This window comes from Anneissia japonica, unplaced genomic scaffold, assembly GCF_011630105.1.
Source record: "Anneissia japonica isolate Jap-2015-1 unplaced genomic scaffold, ASM1163010v1 scaffold2167_len242483_cov200, whole genome shotgun sequence".
NCBI classification, from domain to species: Eukaryota; Metazoa; Echinodermata; class Crinoidea; order Comatulida; family Comatulidae; genus Anneissia; species Anneissia japonica.
The window spans coordinates 155,355-165,872 of record NW_022702691.1 but is presented as its reverse complement, the minus strand read 5'-3'; the positions used below and the strand labels follow the sequence as shown (position 1 = coordinate 165,872).

The following is a 10,518-nucleotide window of genomic DNA, read 5'->3' as shown; positions in this document are numbered from 1 at the left end:
GTACTGTACTATGTATTTAGCATCAGATATGTTATAAACTATTGATATTTGTATTTATTGGAATGTTAATTATACAGACTATAATTTATTATGCATTACGTATGTAATTAATTAATACAATAGTAATTATAATAATAATGAATAATGAATTAAATAGTAAGGTCTAATTAATAATCATAATGAAACAAGTAACCAAACAGGATAAACGATTGTTGAGCATGCGCAGTGTTCTTCTTTCTTTCAGCCAATCACATTAACTATTCAACTGTTAAAATAAGAAAAAAAAAGGACGAAAATCATTAATATTTATTAGATTACTTTAGGAAATATATTAATTATTAGGCCTATAATTATGCTTCGCAAAATGCAATTATTCAGTCAAGCACTGTAGATCCATAGTGGTCCATAGAAATGATCTTTCTACAGTGGTGCTTACAGTACTGAATCTGTCTCTTATACACATCTCCAGAGTACATTTTATTTTATAGCAAGATACCTGTATCTCTGCCCAGAAAGATCTCAATTACCTATAACACTCGACTCGAGTGCTCGTGCTTTTATTATAATTTGAGAAGTATGAGAAAAAACGTGCAAAGATATAAGAGTGGGTTTCGGCACATGAGTAGTATTTTCTATGGTTCATCACAGCGATTAATTAGATCGATAATGATGAATACTATATAACAGTGTCATATCCGACAATCTAGAGGTACAATTTCTCCAGATTTTTTATCACCTCAGCCTCAACTGTGGTGGAGCTGAGAGACGTGTGGACTCGCAGTGTTGAAGTAATTAAAGTCAATACATCAAAGACTATGTTTTCAAGTTTTATTTTCTATGGTAACGTACATCACACATACTAATTAGATCTCTATGGTTGCCGAAAATAGCTGATAAAAGATCAGGAGAATTTGTTGGCGCCTCATTTTGTCTATATTATTATAATGGTGATGTGATGATGGTTTTTACTATTTAAAAGTGTCATTTCTGGCCATCTTGAGGCCAGTACTATTTCCTCAAAATTTTCTCACCTCAACCCCAACCATGACGGGGCTTATTTGAATGTGGCCACACGACTTTGAGGTAGGTCGAGTACATTAAATACATCAAAGCAAGTGTTTCTTAAATTTTATTTTCACGGCTTTGAAGTAGATAGAGTAAATACATCAAAGACAATGTTTTTAAGTTTTATGTGTATATTAAACATACTAATAACTAGATCTCTGTGGTTGCCGAAAATCGTTGATACTTTTGACTATATAATAGTAATATGATGATGAATTTTACTATATAAAAGTGTCATTTCCGGCCATCTACAGGTACTATTTCCTTAAATATTTGGAGGCACCCCCTACCGCCAAATTTTGCATCCACCCCAGTATATCTTTACTAATTTCTGCCGGCCTATCCTTATTCATGGGACACCCTAGTAATGGGGACACTTGTGTTGGTCCGTCCCGAAGGTGTCCACTTGATAGTGGTTATATTTTATTTAAAATTATGAATTGTTCATGTGGTATTGTTCATGTGGTATTACTTAAATTTCCATCTTATTTGCATATGTTATACAAAATAGTAATGGAAATACCACTTCTAAAGCGCATTGAAATGTACATCAAATTTGGTAAATAGATGATTGTTTAAATAATTATATTATTAATGAAGATAATTTAAATAAATGCATATTACATTGAAACAAAACACACATAATTAGTAAACGAAGTAATTGCGTGTAATTGCCTTTATTAGGTAAAAACCCCTCTATTGTATATCAATTACTGTACTGTACTATGTATTTAGCATCAGATATGTTATAAACTATTGATATTTGTATTTATTGGAATGTTAATTATACAGACTATAATTTATTATGCATTACGTATGTAATTGACTAATACAATAAATTAATACCATTAATTTAATAATTATAATAATAATAAATAATGAATTAAATAGTAAGGTCTAATTAATAATCATAATGAAACAAGTAACCAAACAGGATAAACGATTGTTGAGCATGCGTAGTGTTCTTCTTTCTTTCAGCCAATCACATTAATTATTCAACTGTTAAAATAAGAAAAAAAAAAGGACGAAAATCATTAATATTTATTAGATTACTTTAGGAAATATATTAATTATTAGGCCTATAATTATGCTTCGCAAAATGCAATTATTCAGTTAAGCACTGTAGATCCATAGTGGTCCATAGAAATGATCTTTCTACAGTGGTGCTTACAGTACTGAATATTAAATTGTCAGCGTTTTCCTTTCATTCTAGTTAGTTTAATATAACATCGCCATAACCTTGTCATTTGATTGGTTTGTTTAACAACACATTGGGTTGGCCTACCATTTAACGAACGAAAACAAACTTATTATAGAAAGACTTGAGACAATAGACCTCTCCGAAGTGTCAGTCAAACTTAACAATTCACTAATCAGAGCAGCACTAGGAATACGCGCGCGTCTTACAAACACACGTGTTGTCCAACAAACGCACGTGTTCGCCTATGTTTTAACACTGTCGTCTTGTGGGACATTAGCAACAATATCCAAGGGGCGGAGCTTAGCGGAAAGGTCCATTATATGTAACTTAGCTTTAACTTAGACTGTACTCATTATTTTATGTTTCGTTCCTTTCCAAAATGAAATCTTGGAACTGTAGACTCGAGTTCTTAGTCCACATATCAAGCGCCCTGGGCATCTTATTTGATGGATACGGCGCTATTTAATAATAATAATAATAATAATAATTTATTATTATTATTATTATTATTATTATTATTATTATTATTATTATTATTTTTCTTATTATTATTATTATTATTATTATTATTATTGTTATTGTTGATGTTATTGTTGTTGTTGTTGTTGCTGTTGATGATATAAAAGATTTAAGATACTTTCCCAGTTAGTATTAATACAAATTTAACTAACCGAATAATAAATGATCAGCGCACAATTTTGAACATCCTTCTAATTCTTCTTATTCCTCCAATATTTCCTCCTATATTTCCTCTTCCTCCCCCTCCAACGTACTCTGTGCCTAAGTTTTGGACGACATCCCCTTCCTGTACATATATATACAGCTATAAAAAAAAAAATCTTCAGGTGTGATGCTTCGGATGCGTATTGCTATCAACATAAACATATATTTCGAGTCATTATTTTGTACGTACGAGATAAATATCTAGTATGTACCGCCGACTGCTCATTGCCGGACAGCTATAGGCTTAAGCTTAAACCATGCATTTACTTACACTCGGATATAATAATAAAACGGTTATCGATGTTTCATAATAGCAAATTAAAAATTACATAGCGTAACGACTACTCATGGGGTCCGGAACCAATAAAATGGGGGATGTGCATTGCGTTTCAGGTATTTTTGCTCTACACTTTGAGAGTTGAAATCTACCTAATTTTCAAGGCGTCGGAGGCGATCCGGCTGGTCCGGTTTTGGCTGGACCAGGAATTTACAACTCAATATCGTTTGTACTTTCTATGACTCAACTTCTCTTTCTTTTTTTTTTTGTTTTTTTTTTTGACAAAATTAATTGACCTGACTTCAAGCAACAAACAAATCAGTCAACCTTGTCTAAATGTAATACCCACCCCATTCTCTTGGTGAAGATAGCGGTCCCTTTGATGTTGCATTTACTGAAAACATGAGTCGCCTGTCGAAATTCTTACCATGTGTTTGGAAAAAGAGGTGTGGTGTGTGGGAAAAAGATGATTGTCATGTGAGACACTTGCTTATCAAAATCAGAATGGTTAGAACAAATACGTTTAATGTGGAGGCATTAATAGAGCGTTTAAGGCTGATGGGATGAAAATTATGGAAATCCAAGTAATACCCTAAGTAGTTTAGTTTCACCGGACTCCATATCTATGAATGTAATATTCTAAAAGACTTGTCAATGTAGTAGACAGAAACACAATGATGTCTACTTTAAGATCTTGTAAAACCAAAGTTAAGAAACATGGTTTTAAGTGAATTCTCCTCAAAATGTCATGCTAAAAGGTCAGATAGGAACATATGTCTGAATAATTTGAGACCAAAACGAGTCTCTACAAACAGGCACAAAAATAAGGAAATCTTCCAAAAAATAAGGTCATAGGTGAAATATTACATTTCCCGTCATTCTTGGAGAAAATGTTACATTAAAGTAAATAGAAATGTATATGTTCTACAATTTAAAAAAAAAAAGAAAGCAAGTCTGTACGGTTAGTGGTTGCCGAGATATGCTGCATGCATATCCCTAATTGCAAATTAGATCTAATTTGCATATTAGATCTAATTTGCATATCAACTAAGGTGTAATTGCACCAGCCCCACCTCTGTGTATTTTGATTATTATAATTATATAATTAATTTATTCTATTTCAAGAGCTAGATTTTATGGGACTAATTAAATCATTAATTTTGTATATTAAATATGTTAAAAATAGCTGAAATATTTAAAATAGCGGTCATTTGGAATTTCAATTTTAAAGTGAAATATTATTTTTATTTTCATTGGCACTTATAATATGAAAGAATATTTTATACATTAGCATCTTTTTAATATCATAAACGTACAATTATTGGTAATAAAATGCTTGAAAATAGCGGACATTTGAAATTGGTGGGTACCCCCTTGCGCATAAAAGAAACAAAATGACACATAATTTTATATTCAGTGATGTCAATTATAAAATATATACCAGTTCCGATTTTTTTTAATATAGCAAAAAAAAAAAATCATTTTTATTAAAAAAAAAAAAAAAAAAAAAAAAAAAAAAAAAAAAAAAGCAAATAAGCAACCAACTAAAATTTCCTGGACAACTCACCTGGGTCTCGGCGAATTCTACTTTTCTCTACAAGCTCTTCAAGACGAAATTGAAAAAGATAGAAAACAACGTTTGATGTAGAGTTAAAAGGTCTATATGTGTGTTTGTGAATATATAAGAGCAGGTTATATTTATATTTGAAAATATTAATTGCAAACAAAATTCCAATTTAGCTGATAATAAATTATATTAAATATTTCTAAACTATCGCATCTTGACATGTGCTGGTGAAACGTACCATTTTCATCAGGTAAAGCGTCAGCAAAGACACATTCAGCCAGAACACACACTATCAGGAATACAGCCAACACTTGCAGGGTACTAAAATAAAAATACTCATTGTAATCAATTGTATTTTGCCGTACGACCGTCGCACGACGAATCAACTCCCGCTCCATGTAAGAACTAGCCGACGCGACGCCGACTGCTCATTGTCCGTGGCAGTTTGTAGGCCTACAGATAATAATCTATACTTGAATCTTTACTTTTACAACAGTGGCACACGATGACGGTGCGTTCACAAAGATGACAAAATAGACAATACAACACCATACAACAAATATAAAAACAATTATATATTGATAGTATATGAAAAACATTGTGTAAAAAACGACTTTAAAATAACTTAAAATAAAAACATTTTAAAGCTTGTTAAAACTGGCTGTTAAAATTGTTTACAAAAGAGAGTTATAATGGGTTAAAATAATTGAAACAGCGTTTTTTACACATTGTTTACCTGTTATTTACGTTATATTCATTCATAATTTTACTCCTTGTTTGCCAAACTCTTTTTAGGTAAGACTCAAATATTTTATCAATTGTTGTAGGTCTACTTATATCATTATTATTTCTATAGAACTGTTTCTACATTTTACGGATGATTTTATTTTGATTTCTATTATGCGCCTACGATTTTCTTTCTTCTACTATATACCGTTGCTACCACCACCTCCACTGCTGCTACTACTACTCTACTACTACTACTAATAATATAATAATAACGATTTGTAAAGAGCAAACATCACCACCAAAACTGGTGCTAAAGGCGCAGTGTCTAAAAAAGAACAACAGTAGAAAACAAACAAGAATCACAGACATCACAAGGAAAATAGGCCCCCAGCGGGAGCGTCTGTCTATTGCTCATGCATACCCTCGCCTAGTAGCTTATAATTAGTTAGGCCTGGTCAGTGACGATCTAGCCCCCACGAGATCTATTCTATACACTAATACTAACAGCAGCAGCAGCAGCAGCAATAATAATAATGACTTATAACGCGCACATCTCCACTAATGTTGCTAAAGGCGCAGAGCACAAGCAATGCATAGGGCTGCTACGAGTCAACGACGTACTGTACGACTGAAAGGCGGGCCGATGACGGATAAACCAGCATATATTGAGTTAATGTAGACTGAAACTCGACGAAAAGAAATAAGTCTCAAAGCATATATAAATTACACAATAACCATGTTGCAACTTTTATTATGCTATTTATCTTTTATAAAATTATTTAACGAATAAAATAATTTTTCTAAATGAAATAGAACTCAGTAGTATGATTTACTACTGAAACGAAATGTTACTTACCGTGTACTTGACATGATTGGTGTAGAGTCAGTGCTCAAATGAACAAGTATTTCATAAAATTGTAAACTATATAGGAAAATTTTTCTAACATTTGCATATGGATAATACATGTTTATTAGGTATTTCACCAATAAAAGCAATACGTAGGCGAGTAATTTAATTTTATTATCACTATAAAATTACTTTTACTACGAACTCAGATGGCAATAAATACGTCCCATTTTTAAGAAGATAGTTTGACATTGTCAGTGCTCAATTGAGCAAGTATTTCATAAAATTGTAAACTATATAGTACAATGTTTCAAACATTTGCATATGGATAATACATTTTTATTATGATCAGTTTTAGGTATTTCTCCAATAAAAGCAGTACGTAGGCGAGTAATTTAATTTTATTATCACTATAAATGTACTTCTATTTTCATCTATATATGTGAATATAAACCTACGAACACAGATAGCATTAAATATGTCCAATTTTTTAATAACATTGTATGACATTTAAAATTGGTATTATAAGTCAGTGGTGACGTCATCACTTTTATTTGCACTGAACTTTCCTATTCCCGACTGATCACTAATCGATATAGTGCCTCCGATTTTTTTGCGTCCCGTGTGGAAAAAAAATTTAAAGCTGGGGTGATTTTATTAAAGTACAAAGCAATGGACTATTTCATTGTTAGGCCAAGCTATACAGCGAACCTAACAAATCTCGCTTTACGGCGCTGATTAATACGAATGAGACCGTCTTAGGCAACACCTGAAAGGCTAATAACAAAGTGATTGACTTATAAAAGAACTTAATATAAGGCAACTCTGAAATAATTCATAATAATGATTACAATACACTTTAATCTATTAAATAAATGTCTACCAGGAGGTAAGGCCTAACTAATAGCCTCTAATAAACTGCACTAACCAGAATCAATTTATTCATCTTCGTATCGTCAAAGAGTAGAAACACAAGATAGAGTTCTCCACAGCAAAAAAAAAAAAAAAAAAAAAAAAAAAAAAAAAAAAAAAAAAAAAAAAAAAAAAAAAAAAAAACTGTACAACCGAAATGCATAGTGGAAATACAAACAATGGGGCGCCGCGTACGGCTGGATCTAAAACTACTGCCATCGTTACATCTGGGAATACATAATCTCCTTTTGCGGAGGTTGAAATCGTTCCCATTATCCATAAGATACAAACAAGTAGGCATAAATAAATCAAAACAATAAAATTACAGACACAAAAGCACAATCGTATGACCGGACTCTGATTAGTGATTAAGTTCTGAACTTAGGCTAAGGGGGTAAACCCGGCTCAACTCACCGGGTTTATCCACCTGCCAGTCTAAAATAGGTGGCTTATCTCAAGCCGGGCTGTGTTCCTATAGTAAATAGTATTTTTTTGAAAGCATTAAATCTAACCTAAAGTATAATAATTTTTCGCTAGTGTAATTAATAAATAAATAAATAAACGAACGAACGCACGAACGAACGAACGGACGAACGAACGAATAAAATAAAAGCAAATGAGTTAAATTAAGACCATTTACAAAGACTTATTAACAACTAGGTCTACAGTACGGAGACGGTGAATAACTATTGTAATTTGTATTGTGTTAGAAGAACTGTTTGTAATGCTATTTTGATACATTCGTCAAAGAAATACTGTAAACATTTCTTAAAGCATTCGAGAAAAAATACAGTCACTGACTTTATGGTCGGTCCAGGCAAGTAAAACTGACTTATAAAGCAATTATAGTTAAGCAAATTCGTACACTATAGGAAATAGAAGTCTCAGGAATTATTATTTTCTTTAAAAATTGCCTTCAGCCATGCGGGCTTCGGGCAATTTTTTCAGGAAATAATGGATCCTTCGGCTAATATTTCCTATAGTGTCCTCAAAACCCTCACTACAATTGCTTAAAATAAACTTGTACGGATTTCTTTGTTTGTGAATCTAAGGCAGGCTGCAGCAAATTGACAGCGTGTTTGATATTAAGAACACAGATGGCATTAAATACGTCAAATATTTCATAATATAATTTGACATTTAGGTCATGGTATAATTAATAAACTTTAAATATTATATACAATGTGTTTATAGGTATCTGCATTAAAATAGTCGATATGTTAAGTACGATATTCTTGAACGTTAGGCAATGTAAATTACAATAGAACCCTTTCTTTTGGACACCCCTATTCAGGGGACACCCCTATTAAGCGGACACATTTCTGTGAAACGAGGGGAAATATATCTTTTAACGCTACAGGAAACACCCCTATTAAGGGGACACACTACAGTATTCACAAAACAAGAAAAAGAAAATCATTCAAATAAACTTACCCTCAAACCAGAATATTTTCCATCCTTAAACTGGGCATTGGATGCCAAGTGCATGTGTTACTTCGTATAAATAAAATCTTGTCAATTTTGACCATTAACCATGGCAAAAGACACAAGCGACTTGCACAGCGAGAGTTTCGAACCCCCACCTCAAGGTTGGGAATCCAAGCCACAACCGATGCGCCAACCACTTCTGACGAATGATTATACCAAATGATTCAAAACTATTGGTTTGACCATAAATTTTTTTTCGCAGTTGTTTTCAAATGTACTGAGTATTCGGTATATTTCCACGTCAGGTAGGGCAAAATTACACCTATACATGTTTCTCCTGACGCAATCCATTTATTGTCTATTCCATCACGACAATAAAAATTACTATCAACACTGCAGTACCCGCTACTTACTTGAACTCGAATTCAACCCTGGCCATCAGGCGCAAGCTCGGTGGTCTAGAGGTATGATGCCAGGCTAGTGATCTGGAGATCGTGGGTTCGAGTCCCACCCGAGAACAACTTGCGATTTTTTTTCGCAGTTGTTTTCAAATGTACCGTACTGAGTATTCGGTACATTTCCATGTCAGTTAGGGCAAAATTACACCTATACATGTTTCTCCTGACGCAAATCCAGTTATTGTCTATTCCATCACGACAATAACAATTACTATCAAAAGATTGAATCGATAGCATGAATCGTGTACATATTTTGAGTATAAGTAATTAAGAAACGAATATCATATGTATGAAATACTTCAGTGGAGGAAACCAATTTTCAACATATTCTTATATAAATTATATATATATATATATATATATATATATGTATACATAATTAAATATATATGGCCTATATATAAATTATGATATAATGGATAAAATCCAAACTAGCTTTATATATAATAATAATAATAAACGAATACCATACCTTACTGGAGAAGAACTTCAATCTATCGAACGTTTTGTTTGGAGCAATGGTTTTATTATATTTTTATGATGTTTACAATTCTTAGTGTGACTTCAATTTTTTTTTTAAATAGTTATTTTTTAAGTAGTTTTATATAATGTGTAGGCCTATATATAAAATGAAAAAGAGGGCCGATTTAACCTGCCGGGCCGGTATTGTATTATTAATTGTGAATGCGTCATCGGCGTTCCATACATATACACGCATTGACGGCCGTTCTGAAGGGCGGCCGCTATTAGGTAGCGGCCGATATGGGCCTACTCCAACGTAATAACGCCAGCTAGTTTGCTACTGAATGTAAGTTATTATAGTAGCAGTTTTATGAAACACAAAACATAGTTTCTGAGAGTATTCATATAGTACTTTACATTTTGTCAATTCTTAACAGATAAAAACATACAATTTTTTTTCTCTTCTAGTTTACTGAATTATTTTATATTCTTTAGTACAGTGATGAGACAATCCCTATCTATTGACTGCATGTCGACTATTTAGAAAAATATTCCTCAAGTCAATGATACAGTAGCTAAAGTAGTGTGTCCTAGTAATTTATACAGTATATTTATTTTTTTTTTGAAATATATATTTTTTAATTAAAATTCAGTATACAATAGAATGCCATGGAAACCAGTAACCACATAGTCCCCTTTACTACAGTAGTGGCTAAATAATTAGCCACACCTTAACTGAACTTAATCTGTATTTGCTGTATGTCTATACCGTAGATTGAGTTTAATACACACTCAATGCAAAACCGTAAAATAGTTAGAATTGAAAAAAAAAGATAAAATTATGTAGGT

At 32.3% G+C, this 10,518-nt stretch overlaps 1 long non-coding RNA gene and 1 other non-coding gene across 2 annotated transcripts; one reads left to right on the top strand and one right to left on the bottom strand.

The window, feature by feature from the left end:
- Positions 1–1,723: 1,723 nt before the first annotated feature.
- LOC117103998 lies at positions 1,724–6,463 on the bottom strand. The gene is made up of 5 exons (XR_004444691.1): positions 6,419–6,463; positions 5,072–5,154; positions 4,834–4,869; positions 2,938–3,089; positions 1,724–2,064 (listed from the first exon to the last, which is right to left on the bottom strand). It is a non-coding gene; the product is annotated as an uncharacterized LOC117103998 (long non-coding RNA).
- Positions 6,464–9,197: 2,734 nt separating this feature from the next.
- On the top strand, positions 9,198–9,269 carry Trnat-agu. The gene has a single exon. It is a non-coding gene; the product is annotated as a tRNA-Thr (tRNA).
- The last annotated feature ends 1,249 nt before the right edge of the window (positions 9,270–10,518 follow it).